The sequence below is a fragment of the Mytilus californianus genome, unplaced genomic scaffold (genome assembly GCF_021869535.1).
Source record: "Mytilus californianus isolate M0D057914Y unplaced genomic scaffold, xbMytCali1.0.p SCAF_5, whole genome shotgun sequence".
Classification (NCBI taxonomy): Eukaryota; Metazoa; Mollusca; class Bivalvia; order Mytilida; family Mytilidae; genus Mytilus; species Mytilus californianus.
The window spans coordinates 87,440,002-87,460,234 of record NW_026262701.1 but is presented as its reverse complement, the minus strand read 5'-3'; the positions used below and the strand labels follow the sequence as shown (position 1 = coordinate 87,460,234).

The window sequence follows — 20,233 nt, the reverse complement described above, 5'->3', positions numbered from 1 at the left end:
TTTTCCATGAAATAAGTGCAAAAAATACTACTTCGGGTTCACTCAAGGTCACTTTCGGTTTATTTTTTTCAAGGTCATATGTCAACCAACAGTTTGCAAAAGACCCTATGGCTTTATCATGTACCAAGTTGGAGTAATAATCAATTAACCTTAAATTGAATCATTTCAGGGACAATAACTCCTATAAGATATCATTGGATTGTTTCAGACCAAATGTATCATATCTTAATCACAATTAAGCAAACATTTTGCACTAGTTCTTTAATTTGTAATTTTAAAAGTGACAGAGGAGATCAAATAACAAGGAAAAGTCAAAATTTAGAATATGACCTTGACCTTTGACCTTGTCCTCAATTTCATTTAAATGAACCAAGGAACTCAAATCAATATACCTTAGGTCTCTATCACTTACCATTCATGCTATACATTTATATATCCCTTATGTCAAATACAGAAGGGGAAATAACTCTCATATGGAGTTTATGTATCACTTTGTTCATAATTGGACAAAACATCCTGAGGATATAACGAGCAATTTGGTAAAATAAATTTGTCGCTTTCTTTTACGGTTACGGAGGAGAAGCACGCACAAGGAAAACAGTGTTCGGGGAGATAACTCCTACAAAGAAAATTGTTCGGCTTAGAATGGGTGAAAATAAAAAGCGCATAAACTGTATGTTACTATATAAGAAATATCTAAGCGACATCTTGCGAAACAAAAATTTTACGCGAGAACAAAATTTGGCGGAAGAAAATAATAATAATAATCAGAACAAATACAATAGGTCTTTCCACAGAAAAGTGGAAAGACCTAATAATCAGAACAAATACAATAGGTCTTTCCACAGAAAAGTGGAAAGATTTAAATATAAATCAATTGTTTTAAAAACAATTGTTAACGGTCTTTCCCCTCCGAAACATGATTGATTGATTGATTAATTGATGGATGGATTGATTGATTGATTGATTGATTGATTGATTGATTACACACGTAGGATAGGGTCGCTTGAAACAAGCAAACACGAAACAAATGAGATCTTGGACCTGTATTAAACACAAGGGACCACAACAAGCATGTAATGGTTGGTTGGTTGGTAGGTAGGTGGATTGGTTGGTTGGTTAAACACATGGGGCCGATACACTAGGACAACGCAAAAAGGGAATTGAGAGTCTAGTGCCCGTGTTTGAACACGGAACACGTGAAAAAGGCATTGAGAGCCTAGTGCTTGTGTTTAAACACTTGAGACCTAGTCTCTAGGAACACATGAAAAAGGCATTGAGAGCCTAGTGCCCGTGTTTAAACACTCGAGACTTAGCCTCTAGGAACACGTGAAAAAGGCATTGAGAGCATAGTGCCCGTGTTTAAACACTCGAGACCTAGCCTCTAGGAACACATGTAAAAAGGCATTGAGAGCCTAGTGCCCGTGTTTAAACACTCGAGACCTAGCCTCTAAGAACACGTGAAAAAGGCCTTGAGAGCCTAGTGTCCATGTTTAAACACTCGAGACATAGCCTCTAGGAACATGTGAAAAAGGCATTTAGAGCCTAGTGCCCATGTTTAAACACTCGAGACCTAGCTTCTAAGAACACATGAAAAAGGCCTTGAGAGCCTAGTGCCCGTGTTTAAACACTCGAGACATAGCCTCTAGGAACACGTGAAAAAGGCATTTAGAGCCTAGTGTTCGTGTTTAAACACTTGAGACCTAGCCTCTAGGAACACGTGAAAAATGCATTGAGAGCCTAGTGCCCGTGTTTAAACACTCGAGACTTAGCCTCTAGGAACACATGAAAAAGGCTTTTAGAGCCTAGTGCTCGTGTTTAAACACTTGAGACCTAGCCTCTAGGAACACGTGAAAAAGGCATTGAGAGCCTAGTGCCCGTGTTTAAACACTTGAGACCTAGCCTCTAGGAACATGTGATAAAGGCATTGAGAGCCTAGTGTCCGTTTTTAAACACTTGAGACCTAGCCTCTAGAAACACGTGAAAAAGGCATTGAGAGCCTAGTGCCCGTGTTCAAACACTTGAGACCTAGGCTCTAGGAGCACACGAAAACGGGTCCGTGCAACATTTTAGTTATATTCAAGTTATGATATTTGTAGGAACATGCAAGGATTTAAACAGGCCTTCAAAAATATCCTTGCATCTTCCTTTATAAATGTTCTTTTTTTTTTATAGTGCTTCCCGGAATTTGTGTCTTATTTTTTACTTATTGATCTTATTGTGTGTGCATTGTATTCAATTTTGTATTTAAAATGGCCCGACCTGACCTGCATGGATCTTTTGTATTTAACCTATGTGATTAATTCTTTCCGAAAAGGGGGAAACCCCTATTTTATTTTAGGTAGCAGGCGTTGCACCGGATGGTTGACATGATTGTGACGTCACCAAGCTGATTGATATACACAGAAAGACAGTTTATTTTATTTAGTTGCAGAGAGAGACGTCATTCTGACCACACCTATGTATACAGAATGTGCACACGGATTTAATTTTCTTTCATTTACAGGTCATTGAAGTCTGATCATGCATGCTTTTTTCGTACACATATTTACGGGAACACAGATTTCATTTTAATGCATGTTTAGACATTTGATTCTAGGATTTTACTACTATTTATGAACTTTGTATGGAATTCTACGTAACTGATTTTAATTTATCAATCCAGATTGGAACGTTAAGCGGACTGCACGTGATTTATACTGCTAACGGAAAATATATTTTTTCGATTTTTTTTACAGGTAAACTATTGTCCAATCGCTGACCACTGGTCGACTCACTCATTGCATGCACACAAAAACAATGCTGGTGTTATAGTACTTTAACAAAACATTTATAGATTAATTTTCAGAAATACATGTACATGATTTGGAGCAGATATTTTATTTTGCAGGAATAGATTTGTATTTTTGTATTTCAGAAAGAACTTTATTCATGAAAAAAGAAGGATGAACATTTTTATAATAAAATAGAAATGGGATTCCTAAAAAAAAAAGGGGGGGGGGGGGGGCTAAATGGGTAGTTGCGGGCATTGGATGATATACAAAGATAAATTGCATGTACGCATCATGAGAGCTGTAAAGTTTGAAGCTATAATTAGTCAATTTGTTGATTTTTCCATTTCAGTGGCATGAAAACCCCCAAAATACTAAGTGTATTATTTCGACAAATATTCACGACATAAATAATGTCGTGACTAACATTTTGCTCACATTTTTTTCAATTTTACCCCTAACTTTTTTCTGAGTAAAAGCAGTTCGAAGTGAATGTCAAAATTTAGAACATGACCTTGACCTTTGACCTTGACCTTATTTTCTAAGTTGGGACCCAAGGACCTTCAATAAAGCGACTCTAGGTTTATACGGCTTATGGTTTATGAGTTTATATGCATATCACTTATATCAAATGCATAAGGGGAAATAACTCTCATATGGAGACTCCGGGGAACTTTGGTGCAAACCGACTCATCATCTTGAAGATATAAGAAGCACTTTGGTAAAATAAATTTGTTGTAATCTTTTACGGTTGCGAAGGAGTAGTGGACACAAGAAAAACAGTGTTCGGGGAGATAACTCTTACAACGTAAAGTGTACGGTTTAACAGGGTCAGTTCCAAAAGCGCAATAACTGTTCGATACCATATGCAAAAAATCTAAGCGACATCTTGCAAAACCACAATACTAAGCAAGAACAAAATGTGGCGGAAGAAAAAAATAAAATCTCAGAACAAAACCGATAGGTCTTTCCACGGAAAAGTGGAAAGAGCTAATTAAAAACCAATTGTTCAGAGAACAATTGAAGGTCTTTCCACCAAAAACCATGTATTTTGATATGAAAGTAGTAAAATTCGGTTTAAAATGTCATTTCCAGCGTCAAGTGATAGCTTATTGTACGCTGATTCCAAAAATAAATGGTTTCTATACAATATTTTTTAAATAAGGGAGATAATTTGTTACTTCCAGTTTGAAAAATGTTACTTCTGGTATTATTTGAATTGTTTACTTGACACTGATTCCAAAAATATCTGGTTCTATCTACTTTTATATTAATAAAGTACAAAAAATAGCTACTTCCGGTTAACACAAGGTTACTTCCGATTGTTTTTTTCAAGGTTAAATGGCTTGAAACCTAATGCAAAAAGTCCCATGGTTTTATCATGTATACATTTGAGGTAAAAGCAAATGTCAAATTCACGAACGTCAAATTAACCTATGACCTTGAGCTCAATTTCAAGGTCATCAACCAAGGACCTCAAATCAAAAGACCTTAGGTCTTAATTATATTTGGTTAATGAGTTATATCACCATACGCGTATTTTTAAATAAAAGAGGGGAGAAAACTCTAATTTAATGTAAGCGTACCCTTAAAACCAACATGTATGTGTTACGACATGTCGCAACTAACAATTAAGTAAAAATATATTGTTGATATCTTATATGGTGTTTAAAAAGGTGAAAATAAGCCAAAATCCAAATTTAGAAATGACCTTGACCTTTGACCTTGACCCTATTTTCTTTTTTTCGGACCAAAGACCTCAAATCAAAAGACCCTAGGTCTCTATCACTTATGGTTTACCAATTACAATTACATTTTACTTATTTTAAATATAGAATGGGAAATAACTATCATATGGAGTTTCTGGACCGCTTCTGTCAAAATTATTCTTAAGATCCTGAGGATATAACGAGCAAATTGGTGAAATAATTTTGTCGTAATCTGTAACGGTTGCGAAGGAGATGTGTACACAAGAAAAACAGTGTTTTGGGAGATTACTCTTACAATAAAAAGTGTACGGCTTAACAGGGTCAGTTTCAAAATCACAATAACTGTTTGACATCATATACAAAAAATCTAAGGGACATCTTGCGAAACAAAAAATCACCGTGACAAAAAAAAAGTGGCGGAAGAAGAAAAAAATAATAATAATCAGAAGAAAACCAATAGGTCTTTCCACAGAAAAGTGGAAAGACCTAATAATAATAAATAAAGATCAATTTTGATATAGAACTATTAAAATATCATATCCAGCGTCAAATGATAGCTTATTGTACACTGATTCCAAAAATATATGGTTTCTATACATTTTTTATTCTAAATAAGGGAGATACATTGTTACTTCCGGTTTGAAAAATGTCACTTCCGGGTTTTTTTTATAGTTTACTTGATACTGATTCCAAAAATATATGGTTCAATATACTTTTACATTTAATGAGTACAAAAAATAGCTACTTCCGGTTGGCTTTTCCATGGTCAAGTGGCTTGCAACGTAATGCAAAAAGTCCCATGGCTTTATCATGTATACATATGAGGTAAAAGCAAAGGTCAATATCTAGAACGTCAAGTTTACCAATGACCTTGAGCTCAATTTCAAGGTCATAAACCAAGGGCTTCAAATCAAAAGACCATAGGTCTTAATTATACGTGGTTAAAGAGTTATATCACTATATGCCTAATTTCTAATATAAGAAGGGAGAAAACTCCAATTTAATGTTAGTGTACCCTTTCAACCAAAATTTATGTGTTACGACATGTCGCAACTTACAATTTAGTAAAAATGTGTTGTCAATATCTTATACGGTTTTTGAAAAGAATTGAAAATAAGCCAAAATAAAATTTAAAATATGACCTTGACCTCTGACCTTGACCTTATTTTCTTTCTTTTTGGACCAAGGACCTCAAATCAAAAGATCCTAGGTCTCTATCACTTATGGTTTACAAGATAGAAATGCATATCACTTAAATCAAATGCATAAGGGGAAATAACTCTCATATGGAGTGTTCGTATGGCTTCGGTCAAAATTGAACAAATCATGCGAAGGATATAACGAGCAATTTTAAAAAATAAATTTGTCGCTTTCTTATACGGTTACGGAGATGCAGTCACAAGGAAAACAGTGTTCGGGGAGATAACTCCTACAAAGAAAAGTATTCGGCTACACAGGGTGAATTTCAAAGGCGCATAAACTGTTCGATATCATATACCAAACATCTAAGCGATATCTTGCGAAACAAAATTTATACGCAAGAAATAAAAGTGTCGGAAGAATAAAAAAAAAAAAATGATTCAAGAGAACAATTGAAGGTCTTTCCACCCATAAAGATCTATTTTTATATAGAACTATATAAATTCGGTTTAAAATATCATATACAGCGTCAAATGATAGCTTATTGTACACTGATTCCAAAAATATATGGTTTCTATACATTTTGTTCCTAAATAAGGAAGATAAATTGTTACTTCCGGTTTGAAAAATGTCACTTCCGGGTTTTTTTATAGTTTACTTGATACTGATTCCAAAAATATATGGTTTAATATACTTTTACATTAAATAAGTACAAAAACATAGCTACTTCCGGTTTACACATGGTCACTTTCGGTTGGCTTTTCCATGGTCAAGTGGCTTGCAACGTAATGCAAAAAGTCCCATGGCTTTATCATGTATACATATGAGGTAAAAGCAAAGGTCAATATCTAGAACGTCAAATTTACCTATGACCTTGAGCTCAATTTCAAGGTCATAAACCAAGGGCTTCAAATCATAGGTCTTAATTATATATGAATAATGAGTTATATCACTATATGCCTATTTTTTAATGAAAGAGGGGAGAAAACTCCAATTTAATGTTAGTGTACCCTTTCAACCAAAATTTATGTGTTACGACATGTCGCAACTTACAATTTAGTAAAAATATGTTGTCGATATCTTATACAGTTTTTGAAAAGAATTGAAAATAAGCCAAAATCAAAATTTAAAATATTACCCTGACCTCTGACCTTGACCTTTTTTTCTTTTTTTTTGGACCAAGGACCTCAAATCAAAAGATCCTAGGTCTCTATCACTAATGGTTCACAAGATAGAAATGCATATCAATTATATCAAATGCATAAGGGGAAATAACTCTCATATGGAGTGTTCATATGGCTTCGGTCAAAATTGGACAAATCATGCGCAGGATATAACAAGCAATTTTATAAAATAAATTTGTCGCTTTTTTATACAGTTACTTAGGAGATGCAGTCACAAGGAAAACAGTGTTCGGGGAGATAACTCCTACAAAAAAAAGTATTCGGTTACGCAGGGTGAATTTCAAAGGCGCATAAACTGTTCAATATCATATACCAAACATCTAAGCGATATCTTGCGAAACAAAATTTATACGCAAGAAATAAAAGTGTCGGAAGAATAAAAAAAAAAAAATAATTCAAGAGAACAATTGAAGGTCTTTCCACCCATAAAGATCTATTTTTATATAGAACTATATAAATTCGGTTTAAAATATCATATACAGCGTCAAATGATAGCTTATTGTACACTGATTCCAAAAATATATTATTCTATACATTTTGTTCCTAAATAAGGAAGATAAATTGTTACTTCCGGTTTGAAAAATGTCACTTCCGGGTTTTTTTATAGTTTACTTGATACTGATTCCAAAAATATATGGTTTAATATACTTTTACATTAAATAAGTACAAAAACATAGCTACTTCTGGTTTACACATGGTCACTTTCGGTTGGCTTTTCCATGGTCAAGTGGCTTGCAACGTAATGCAAAAAGTCCCATGGCTTTATCATGTATACATATGAGGTAAAAGCAAAGGTCAATATCTAGAACGTCAAATTTACCTATGACCTTGAGCTCAATTTCAAGGTCATAAACCAAGGGCTTCAAATCATAGGTCTTAATTATATATGAATAATGAGTTATATCACTATATGCCTATTTTTTAATGAAAGAGGGGAGAAAACTCCAATTTAATGTTAGTGTACCCTTTCAACCAAAATTTATGTGTTACGACATGTCGCAACTTACAATTTAGTAAAAATATGTTGTCGATATCTTATACAGTTTTTGAAAAGAATTGAAAATAAGCCAAAATCAAAATTTAAAATATTACCCTGACCTCTGACCTTGACCTTTTTTTCTTTTTTTTTGGACCAAGGACCTCAAATCAAAAGATCCTAGGTCTCTATCACTAATGGTTCACAAGATAGAAATGCATATCAATTATATCAAATGCATAAGGGGAAATAACTCTCATATGGAGTGTTCATATGGCTTCGGTCAAAATTGGACAAATCATGCGCAGGATATAACAAGCAATTTTATAAAATAAATTTGTCGCTTTTTTATACAGTTACTTAGGAGATGCAGTCACAAGGAAAACAGTGTTCGGGGAGATAACTCCTACAAAAAAAAGTATTCGGTTACGCAGGGTGAATTTCAAAGGCGCATAAACTGTTTGATATCATATACCAAACATCTAAGCGACATCTTGCGAAACAAAATTTATACGCAAGAAATAAAAGTGGCGGAAGAAGAAAAAAAAAAATAAATAAATATAAATCAATTGTTTTAAAAACAATTGTTAAACGGTCTTTCCCCTCCGAAACATGATTAATTGGTTTTTTGGTTGGTTGGTCGATTGATTGATTGATTGCATGGCAATTTCTCAGTGCGACGCAGTTAACTTAAGTAAAGCCTATATTCTGACCGAACGTGACTGCGTCCTTATACATCCCGCACAGCCAAACGGACCCCTGAGATGTCCTCATAAAAATTGATCCTAGCATCATTCATTTATAAATTTTTCTCTAGTTTCTATGTTACCTCGGACTTCCATTTTTCATCTATTTGTTGTGTATGCATTTTGATTGAATTTGTAGGAAAACAGAGTAAATTTTAACTTGGAAGTTTTATTTTCCTTATTTGGATATGGAATGTTTTATTCTAAATTTAGATCCGTGCGCGAGATGGTGTTGTGAAGTCACGTGCCCCTCAAATATATATGTCTGGAGTTAGAATATTAATTTCTTTTCAGGGGGAGACCGTTGAACAGAGCACATGTGTATTGATCAGAGAAACATGATAACTATTGTTTTTATTTTGTACAGGTCATTGATGTCAGATCATGCATACATATTATGTGCACATATTTATGGGAGCACAGATTTGTATTTTAATGCATGTTTAGAAATTTGATTGTAGGATTTCAGTAATATTTACAAACTTTAGAGCGATTTCTACGACATTGATTTTAATTTCGCAATCAAGCAGACCGCACATGTCTAATCGATTAATTTCAGAAAATACATGAATTGGAGCAGATTTTTGCAGGGATGGATTTCTATTTCAGAAAGAAATTTGTACATAAGAAGGATTAGCATTTTACTGTATAATGTAAGGGACTAAAAGCGATGTTCTTTTCATAGAAATGGGATAACTTAAAAAAAAAATCAGTTGAAAAAAAAGGGGGGGGGAGTGTAGTGGTAGACTGGTTGATAATTGAGATAAGAAACATTTACAACATGATAGCTGCAAAATTTGAAGTTTTGATAAGTAATTTGTTGATTCGACCATAACAGGGACATTGACCCTGCAATAAAATGATGCGTACCAATTCGACAAAAAATTTCTAGTAAACACGTGTCGCGACAAACTTCTTGGTTAAATTGTTTTATCGATATCTATAACTCTTTCTAGGAAGAAGCGATATGAACTTAATGTAAAATAAAATGCTCCGCTGGGGCGCAGCTTGATACGACCGCAGAGGTCGAACCCTGAACAGTTGGGGCAAGTATGGACACAACATTCAAGCTTGATACAGCACTGAATTTGGATTGTAATTAAATATTTGACACAGCATAGGTTTCTGACACAGAATAAATGTGGTCTAAGAACTTAAAAATTTTTAATTTATCTATTCAAACCATATCATTATTATTTGCTTTTATATATAAATCAGAAATAACCAATTTAAAATGGAAAATTTTAAAGAAAAAAAGGAAAAAAAATCCCCCCCCCCAAAAAATTTGTTTAACCCCCTTATGATTCATCACCCCCAAACTCAATCCCAGCCTTCCCTTTGTGGTATGGTACCTTGCAGTACACATACATGTGATGGACTGTGAAACTAAGATCAGGAGTTTTGGAGATTAGGACTCAGATCAGGATGTTTTTAAGTGACATAAATTCTGTCGTAAATGTAACCGTGTGCTGTAGAAATTGTCTGTTAAAGTGTGTTTTCTTCAACTTTCCATCCGAATGTATTATGTTTATAGTACCTTTGTACTTATAAATTTTCTCTTATCTTTTTAAACTTTCAACTTGTTCAATCTAACATTCTTCTTTTTCAGTATGTTCTTTAAATTTTTTAGGTCATATCATATTATTCATTGCAATCAGAACATTTGCTTATCTATCTGCAAGTAGATCTTTTATTTTTATCTTTATGCAAGTAGATTTTTAATGCATGATAAGTAACACATTCAAACCAGAATCATGGGTCATAGTTAATATATAAATTTCAATTTAAGCCTTGAAAGGAAGTATAGAACCCTCAAATAATTTTCAAATTATTATTTTTTCATTTGTCCTAAAACATTTAAAATCATTTAATTACCATCGTTTTATGATTATTTGTTCAATTTATATTTTATTTTTATTCTTTTAAAAATTTACATTATTTAAAGGAAAGTAACTTAAAACAGGATAAATCAAGGGAAGTAACCCAACATTCATTTTAAATAAACAAAGTTTTATTACACAACGGCAGTTAGCCTGAGGTAAAAATCGTTTATTACCAGTATGTTTGACACCCAAGGTAACAAGTAAGGCCATATAACTATGCATGTTAATTGATTTACAGGTAAAATATAACTTCAGTAATGTCAGTTACACCAGATATGTTGGGCTGAAATTTTTCATTCATGAAATATTTCATACACGGGATTTGTTTGTCTTCAACGGGAGGTCGGGAGGAGACCCCTGAAAACGGGATTATTGTACTCCCGTCGGGAGGTTCACATGTATGTACAATTTCAGAGAGATCCATACACTTGAACACAAGTTATTGTCTGGAAACAAGAAAAATGCTTGTTTTTTGGCCCCAAATTCCTAAACATTTAGGGCAATTACCCCCAAACTCAAACCCAGCTTTCCCTTTGTGATATGGAACCTTGCAGTACAATTTCATAAAGATCCATACACTTACACACAAGTTATTGTCCTGAAACTAGAAAAATGCTTGTTTTTTTGCCCCTTTATGGCCCCTAATTCCTCAAATTTCTAGGGAATTACCCCAAAAATCAATCCCAGCCTTCCCTTTGTGGTTTGGTACCTTGCAGTACAATTTCAGAGAGATCCATACACTTGAACACAAGTTATTGTCTGGAAACTAGAAAAATGCTTATTTTTGGCCCCTTTTTGGCCCCTTATTCCTAAAATTTGTGGGCAATTACCCCCAAAATCAATTCCAGCTTTCCCTTTGTGATATGGAACCTTGTAGTACAATTTCATAAAGATCCATACACTTACACACAAGTTATTGTCAGGAAACTAGAAAAATGCTTGTTTTTTGCCACTTTTTGGCCCCTAATTCCTAAAATTTGGAGGCAATTACCCCCAAAATCAATCCCATCATTCCCTTTGTGATATGGAACCTTATGGTACAATGTCAGAGAGATCCATACACTAACACACAAGTTATTGTCATGAAACTAGAAAAATGCTTGTTTTTTTCCCCTTTTTGGCCCCAAATTCCTAAAATTTGGAGGCAATTACCCCCAAAATCAATCCCAGCATTCCCTTTGTGATATGGAACCTTGTGGTACAATGTCAGAGAGATCCATACACTAACACACAAGTTATGTCTAGAAGTTACAAAAATGCTTATTTTTGGCCCCTTTTTGGCCCCTAATTCCTTAACTGTTGGTACCATAACCCCAAAATCAATCCCCACCTTCCTTTTGTGGTATTGAACCTTAAGGTAAAATTTCATAGAGATCCATTCACTTAAACTAAAGTGAGAGTGCGAAAACCAATGTGTCTTCGGACCACGACGCCGGACGACGACGACGCCAACGTCATACCAATATACGACCACAAAATTTTTTTGCGGTCGTATAAAAATCACAACATGACCTTGACCTAGTTTTCTATTCTTAAGGACCAAGGACCTCAAATCAACAGACCCTAGGTCTCTATCACTTATGGTTTACCAGTTACAAATGCATATCACTTATTTCAAATGCATAAGGGGAAATAACTCTCATATGGAATATTCATATCGCTTCGGTCAAAATAGGACAAATCATGCAAAGGATATAACAAGCAATTTTATAAAATAAATTTGTCGCTTTCTTTTACGGTTACGGAGGAGATGCAGTCAGAAGGAAAACAGTGTTATGGGAGATAACTCCTACAAAGAAAATTGTTCGGCTTAGAATGGGTGAAAATAAAAAGCGCATAAACTGTATGATACTATATAAGAAATATCTAAGCGACATCTTGCGAAACAAAAATTTTACGCGAGAACAAAATTTGGCGGAAGAAAATAATAATAATAATAATCAGAACAAATACAATAGGTCTTTCCACAGAAAAGTGGAAAGACCTAAATATTATTGCACAAGTAAATTAATGAACTTTTGTCATTTAAATTAAATTTTTACCAGCTGCAAAACAACATAGAATTGATTTTTTTGAGACACTAAATAGTTTTTTATTTATACTCAAATAAAATGCTCCGCTTGGCGCTGCATTATACGACCGCAGGTGGTCGAACAATGAACAGTTGGGGCAAGTATGGACACAAAATGTATGCTAAAAACAGCAATGAATTTTGATTTTGATTGAATATTTGACACAGCATAGGTTTGTGACACAAAATGAATGTGGTCAAAGAACTGAAAAATTTGAAATTGGACATTTACCTTTTATGGTCCAATATCCAAAATCTAAGTTCATGGTTAGAATCAGCATATCAAAGAAGCCCAAGAATTAATTTTTGATGAAATCAAACAAAGGTTTAATTTAGCACCCTTTGGACCTCAATGTGGACCAATTTGATAACTAAGCCCAAAATCCCAAATTAATATATTGGTTAGATTCAGCATTTCAAAGAACCCTATAAATTCAATATTGTTGAAATCAAACAAAGTTTAATTTTCCACCCTGATTTGGACCAATTTATAAACAGGGCCCAAAAGTCCAAAATTTAAATACATGTTTAGATTCAGCATTTCAAAGAACCCTATATATATTCAATATATGTTGAAATCAAACAGTTTAATTTTGGTCGCCGATTTGGAGCAACTTGAAAACCGGGCCCAAAATCAAAAATCTAAATACATGTTTATTTATAGACAATATCAGCTGAGTTTTTAAAGGAGTTTGCCTTATCAAAAACAAGCATTCTGTGAGGATTGCCTGGCAATACATAGTCCCCTACGGGTTAAAAATTCATTGTACTGGAAAAAAATGCTAACTTGATCTATAACTTGTTATGGTGTAAACTATATAACAAATATCAAGTCAATATCTTCAAGCATGACGAAAAAAAAATGTGAATAAAATGCTTCGCTGAGTGCAGCTGGATACAACCACAGATTCCAACCCTGAACAGTTGGGGCAAAAATGGACACAATATTCGCGCTTGATACAGGTCTGAATTTGGACTGTAATTAAATATTTGACACATAATAGGTTTCTGACACAGGATAACTGTAGTCAAAGAACTTAAAATTGGTTATATGTTTGAATTTAAATTCAATTTTTTTCTTCTGTGCAATACACTATGCTGAGGTGATTGCCCCCCTCCCCCTCCCCCCCCTCCCCCCCCCCCCCGAAAAAAATTTACCTGGTTTTTTGGCTTTTGTGCAATACACTATGCTGTTGAATATGAACCCCCCCCCCCCCAAAAAAAAATATTTGAAGAAATTTTCTTTTTAATTTCTGAAATCTGAAATGAGAAAGATTGTAGCCCCCACAAATTCTTATTTAACCCCCCCCCCCCCCAAACTCCCCCTTTCCCTTATTCCAAAAAAAATCTCAATTCAAATTTCTAATAGAGTTTGCAACCATTACTACTCATTTAAATACATCATAAAATATTAAAATATAAAATGACATACAGCCATGGTTAAAATTAATATTAATTAATAGTAACTTCTAAAAATAAATTTACAGCTAATCATCTCAAGACAACCATCATTTCTTAATACATAATTTACAAGCAGTGTAAGGGAGGTAATCAAACATATATACAACAGTATTCTTTAAATGGATTGGATTACCTCCCTTACACTGCTTTTAAATTGTCTAAATTGTCCTTTAACCATAAAAACCCTTGTTTTTCCCCCTTTTTTGCCCCTAATTGCTAAATGGTTTGAGCCATAACACCCCCATAACCATCCCTTTGTTGTGTTGAAACTTGTGGTATAATTTCAGAGAGATTCATACACTTAAACACAAGTTATTGTCTGGAAACTGCAAAAATGCTTATTTGGGCCCCTTTTTTGGCCCCTTATTCCTAAACCTTTGGGACCATAACCCCCAAAATCAATCCCAACCTTCCTTTTGTGGTTATAAACCTTGTGTTAACATTCTATTGATTTCTATTCACTTATACTTAAGTTATTATCTGGAAACCATCTGTCTTCGGACGACGCTGATGACGCTGACGACGACGACAACAACGTAATACCAATATACGACCAAAAAATTTTTAATTTTTCCGGTCGTATAAAAATTGATTATTCTAGTGAATTTTTGAAGTCCAAGGACCATAACTCTGCACAAAATCATCAGACCAAAACAAAATTTAAACTTGATCTGTAACTTGTCATGATAAAACTATATACCAATTATCAAATCAACATCTTCAAGCATGACGAAAAAAAGTGAGGAAAACTAATTATTTGAGTGAATTTTCTAATTCCAAGGACCATAACCCTGTAAAAATCATTAGACTGGACCAAAATTCAAACTAGATCTGTAACTTGTCATATTAAAAGTAATTACCAATCATCAAAACAATATCTTCAAGCATGACAAAAAAAATGAGGAAAACTATTATTTGAGTGATTTTTCTAAGTTCTAGAATTCGAACTTGATCTGCAACTTGTCATGATAAAACAATACACCAAATACATTTGTATTAAATCAATATCTTCAAGCACGAAGAAAAAAGTGTGGAAAACTGATTTGCCGGACTGACGGATGGACAGACAGACAGACAGACAGAGTGCAAATCTTCGACTTCGTCATTAGGGGACAAAAAAATATATATATATATAGCATTAAGAAAATTAGTTTATACAGAATAACACACAAACCTACCATAAAATTCTTCAAAAGATTTACCAAAGAAAAGAAAAAAAAACAATTTCCAAAATATCATTTATCATTAATTAAATGTCTTTAAAAAATCTATAAAAAACTTATCTGCAATTATCTTCAAAATATCTAATAATGAACAGTAAATTTCAAACTTTATTTATACAGTTCTTTAGAGCTTATCATCAACATTTAGGAAACACAAAATTTTCAAATAATTCTGTCACTCCAATTACAATTGTGTTATTGACAATGACCAGATGGTGTGTTATCTTGATAAAAGGTGAAAATTATTTAAAAACACTTAGTGTAATGAAACTTTATATATATAATTAATAGTTCCCAATATTTTTTCTTTCATTTGTCACAAAATAATATCTGCAACTTATCTATCAATGTCAACAACTTTATCTACACAATCATGACAATGTATTGTAATGAACTATATCCTTTAATAAAAAAAGAGTATTCAAAAATAAAACTTTTTTTATTAAGATTTAACATAACATAATGTATGGCACAACTGTATTTAAAAACATCACTTACCTTCCACTTCAACAGATGGACAAAGTTCTATTTTAATTTCTGAGGGAATTTTCAACCATAAGAAAATATTCAAACATGTTAACAATCTTTAAATAGAACACAATACATACAAAATTATCACCACAATTAATATATCTGAATCAGCAAATCTATTTTAAACTATGACTCAATTTAATATCCCAACCCTCCTATTGTGGTATGGAACCTTGTGCTAAAATTTCTTACACACTAAAGTTAATGTCTGTGAACCAATTTATTTTCCTTGAACCAGTGATGTAAACAACAATAAAATGCTCCGCAGGGCGCAGCTTGTTACGACCGCAGAGGTCGAATCCTGAACAGTTGGGGCAAGTATGGACACAACATTCAAGCTTGATACAGCTCTGAATTTGGATTGTGATTAAATATTTGACACAGCATAGGTTTCTGACACAGAATGAATGTGGTCTAAGAACTTAAAAATTTTAAATTGGACATTCACCTATTATGGTCCAATATCCAAAATCTAAATAAACTGGTTAGATTCAGCATATCAAAGAACCCCAAGAATTCAATTCTTGATGAAATCAAACAAAGTTTAATTTTGGACCCTTTTGACCTCAATGTGGACAAAGTTGATAACGGGGCCCAAAAATCAAAAATCTAAATACATGGTTAGATTCAGCATATCAAAGAACCCCATATATTCAATTTTTGTTGAAATCAAACAAAGTTTAATTTTGGACCCCGATTTGGACCAACTTGAAAACTGGGCCCATAATCAAAAATCTAAATACATGTTTAGAATTCAGGGCTTCCAAAAAATATTTGAGCCAGCCGGACATTTTATATCTTATCCTGATTTTAATCCCTTTAGACTTAGTAACAAAAGGCAATTATGGTAATCAGTTGGCCATCATATTATTGACATATAACCAATGATTGACATTAAAACGATATTTAAATTTACTTTGATATAAATTCGATGTTCTGACGTAAACTGTTAAATTGAAAGTGCAATAATTCGAAGTGTGCAACATCAGCGTTCTTATTCTGCCTTAAACTCTTTATTTGTGCAAAATAACGTTGTCAAAAACTTTACTTTCGTTTTTAAAAAGCACATTTTCCTAATCCGGATATTGACATGACATTGGTAAATCACGGACCGGAGATGGATACGTAAAATCCGTGTACGTTTACAAAGCATGATTGAGTTAAGTAGCTCTTTCCAAGTTAATTCTTCAAGAAATTACTCGAAATGAACGTTAGATAAAGGTATCAATGATAATTTTAGCATTTTTGAAGAATTAGGATGCATAATTAAATTTCCCACCAGCGCACATGCGCACACGTGTACTAGTTCAAACAACGTGGTTCTGACGATTATTCGTTTGAAACCTTTTTAAATTTTTCGTCAAATCATATTTATTAACGTATTTCTTATAATTTCAATCTTTCAGACTAAATTAATTAGATGCAAACTGCTGAAATGTAAGAAAATAACTTTGAATACCCTTTAGCGTACCCCAGTATTTAACACGATGTACAGTGTTTAAATATAATAATGAATATCATACAAATTCATTTATAAATATTCTTATTTGAAGAATTATTTTAAATATCAGGATACTTTAGATTCAGCATATCAAAGAACCCTAAAAATTCAATTTTTGTTAAAATCAAACTAAGTTTAATTTTGGACCCTTTGGACCTTAATGTAGACCAATTTGAAAACGGAACCAAAAATTAAGAATCTAAATACACGGTTAGATTCGGCATTTCAAAGAACCCCAATAATTCAATTTCTGATGAAATCAAACAAAGTTAAATTTTGGACCCTTTGGACCTCAATGTGGACCAATTAAAAAACGGGGCCCAAAATCCAAAAACTTAATACACGGTTAGATTCAGCATATTAAAGAACCCCAAGAATTCAAGAATAAAACCCCATTGAAATTGATCAAGAAATAAGCAATTTATACGAAGTATCTTCTTTTGCACAATACTGTGCAATTGAATATTTCTTGCTATTGTGCAATACTGTACAATTGACAATTTCTTGCTATTGCGCAATATTGTGCTATTGGATATTTCTTGCTATTGCGCAATACTGTGCAATTGAAGAATTTCTTGCTATTGCGCAATACTGTGCAATTGAAGATTTCTTGCTATTATGCAATACTGTGCAATTGAAAATTTCTTGCTATTGCACAATACTTATTATATAATAATTTACACATCCTGTTTGGTGTGTATCTCCTACCATATCATTATTATTTGCTTTTAAATATAAATCAGAAATAACCAACTTAAAATGGAAAATTTTAAAAGAAAAAAAAAAGGAAAAAAAGAAAAAAAGGAAAAAAAAAATAAATCCCCCCCCCCATTTTTTGAACCCCCTTATGATTCATCACACCCAAACTCAATCCCAGCCTTCCCTTTGTGGTATGGTACCTTGCAGTACAATTTCAGAGAGATCCATACACTTGAACACAAGTTATTGTCTGGAAACTAGAAAAATGTGTTTTTTGGCCCCTTTTTGGCCCCAAATTCCTAAAAGTGTAGGGCAATTACCCCCAAACTCAAACCCAGCTTTCCCTTTGTGATATGGAACCTTGTAGTACAATTTCAGAAAGATCCATACACTTACACACAAGTTATTGTCCTGAAACTAGAAAAATGCTTGTTTTTTGCCCCTTTTTGACCCCTAATTCCTAAAATATTGAAGCAATTACCCCCATCATCAATCCCAGCCTTCCCTTTGTGGTATGGTACCTTGCAGTACAATTTCAGAGAGATCCATACACTTGAACACAAGTTATTGTCTGGAAACTAGAAAAATGTGTTTTTTGGCCCCTTTTTGGCCCCAAATTCCTAAAAGTGTAGGGCAATTACCCCCAAACTCAATTCCAGCTTTCCCTTTGTGGTATGGAACCTTGTAGTACAATTTCAGAAAGATCCATACACTTACACACAAGTTATTGTCATGAAACTAGAAAAATGCTTGTTTTTTGCCCCTTTTTTGGCCCCTAATTCCTAAAAATTTGAGGCAATTACCCCCAAAATCAATCACAGCATTCCTTTTGTGATATGGAACCTTGTGGTACAATGTCAGAGAGATCCATACACTTACACACAAGTTATGTCTGGAAGTTACAAAAATGCTTATTTTTGGCCCCTTTTTGGCCCCTAATTCCTTTACTGTTGGTACCATAACCCCCAAAATCAATCCCAACCTTCCTTTTGTGGTATTGAACCTTGTGGTAAAATTTCATAGAGATCCATTCACTTAAACTAAAGTTAGAGTGCGAAAACCAATGTGTCTTCGGACGACGACGACGACGCCAACGTCATACCAATATACGACCACAAAAATTTTTTTGCGGTCGTATAAAAATTGTTCTCAAAAATTAGATATGATGTTATATCTTTCGTCAACTATGACTCAACTTAAAATTTCGGTTTACTGTGCGATAACAACTCTGAATTTAGATTCTGAGCAAATATGTAATAATAGCATAGTTTCTGACAAAGAATGAATATGGCACAAGTTCTTAAATAATTTAAAATTAGACATTTACCAATTATGGTCCAATATTCAAATCCTAAATACATGGTTGGATTCAGCATATCAAATAACCACATTATTTCATGTTTTGTTAAAAACTAACTTAGTTTTATTTTGGATACTTTGGACCTTCATGGGGTCCAGTTTGAAAAACGTGCCCAAAATAAAAAAAAATTTAAACACTGTTAGATTGCACACATTAAAGAACACCAATGATTTATATTTTGAAGAAATCATACAAATTTTAAATTTGGACCCAAATTTGGACCAGCTTTAAAAACTAAGCACATAATCAAAAAAATTAAAACACTGTTGGATTATCAAACAATGTTTAATTTGGACCCCAATTTGGACCATCTTGAATGCTATGCCCAAAATCAAATATCTAAATACACGCTCAGATTAAGAAAATATCAAAGAACCCCAACCATTTTTTTAAAAAATAAAACAAAGGTTTAATTTGGACCCTTTGGACCTTAATGTGGACCTACCATGCCCCAAATAAAAAATCTAAATACACACTTAGAATCAGCATATCAAAGAACCCCAAGAATTCATTGTTTTTTAAATGAAAAGAATTTGTATTTTGGATCCTTTGAACCTTAATGTGGACCAATTTGAAGACAGGCCTTAAAAATAAAAAAAATCTAAATACACAATTAGATTCAGCATATCAAGGAACACCAATGATTTAATTTTTAAAGAATTCATACAAAGTTTAATTTTGGACCCTTTGGACCTTAATATGGATCATTTCAAAACCAGACCCTAAAATCCAAATTCTAAACACCTAATTAGATTCAGCATATTAAAGACTCCCAAGAATTCAAGACTTTTGAATTAAACCCACTAAAATTGCTAAAGAAATAAGCAATGTATACAAAGTATTGGTTTTGGCCCCTTTTAATTAAACCAATAGGGTCATAACCCCTAAAATCAATCCCAAACTTTATTTTATGGTATAACACCTTGTGGCACAATTAGATACCAAAAAACAGACTTATACTCAAGATATTGTCCAAAA

The 20,233-nt window shown here is 33.3% G+C and overlaps 1 long non-coding RNA gene across 2 annotated transcripts in view; it reads right to left on the bottom strand.

The window, feature by feature from the left end:
• LOC127701717 (uncharacterized) overlaps positions 1 to 20,233 on the bottom strand; it is a 99,960-nt gene that overhangs the window by 40,259 nt on the left and 39,468 nt on the right. Inside the window, exon 2 of one of the 2 annotated variants that reach the window (XR_007982154.1) lies at positions 18,256 to 18,898. This is a non-coding gene — a long non-coding RNA (uncharacterized LOC127701717). Of the gene's footprint in view, positions 1 to 10,956; positions 11,761 to 18,255; positions 18,899 to 20,233 lie in introns of both variants that reach the window. The other variant, XR_007982155.1, reaches the window with a different exon arrangement.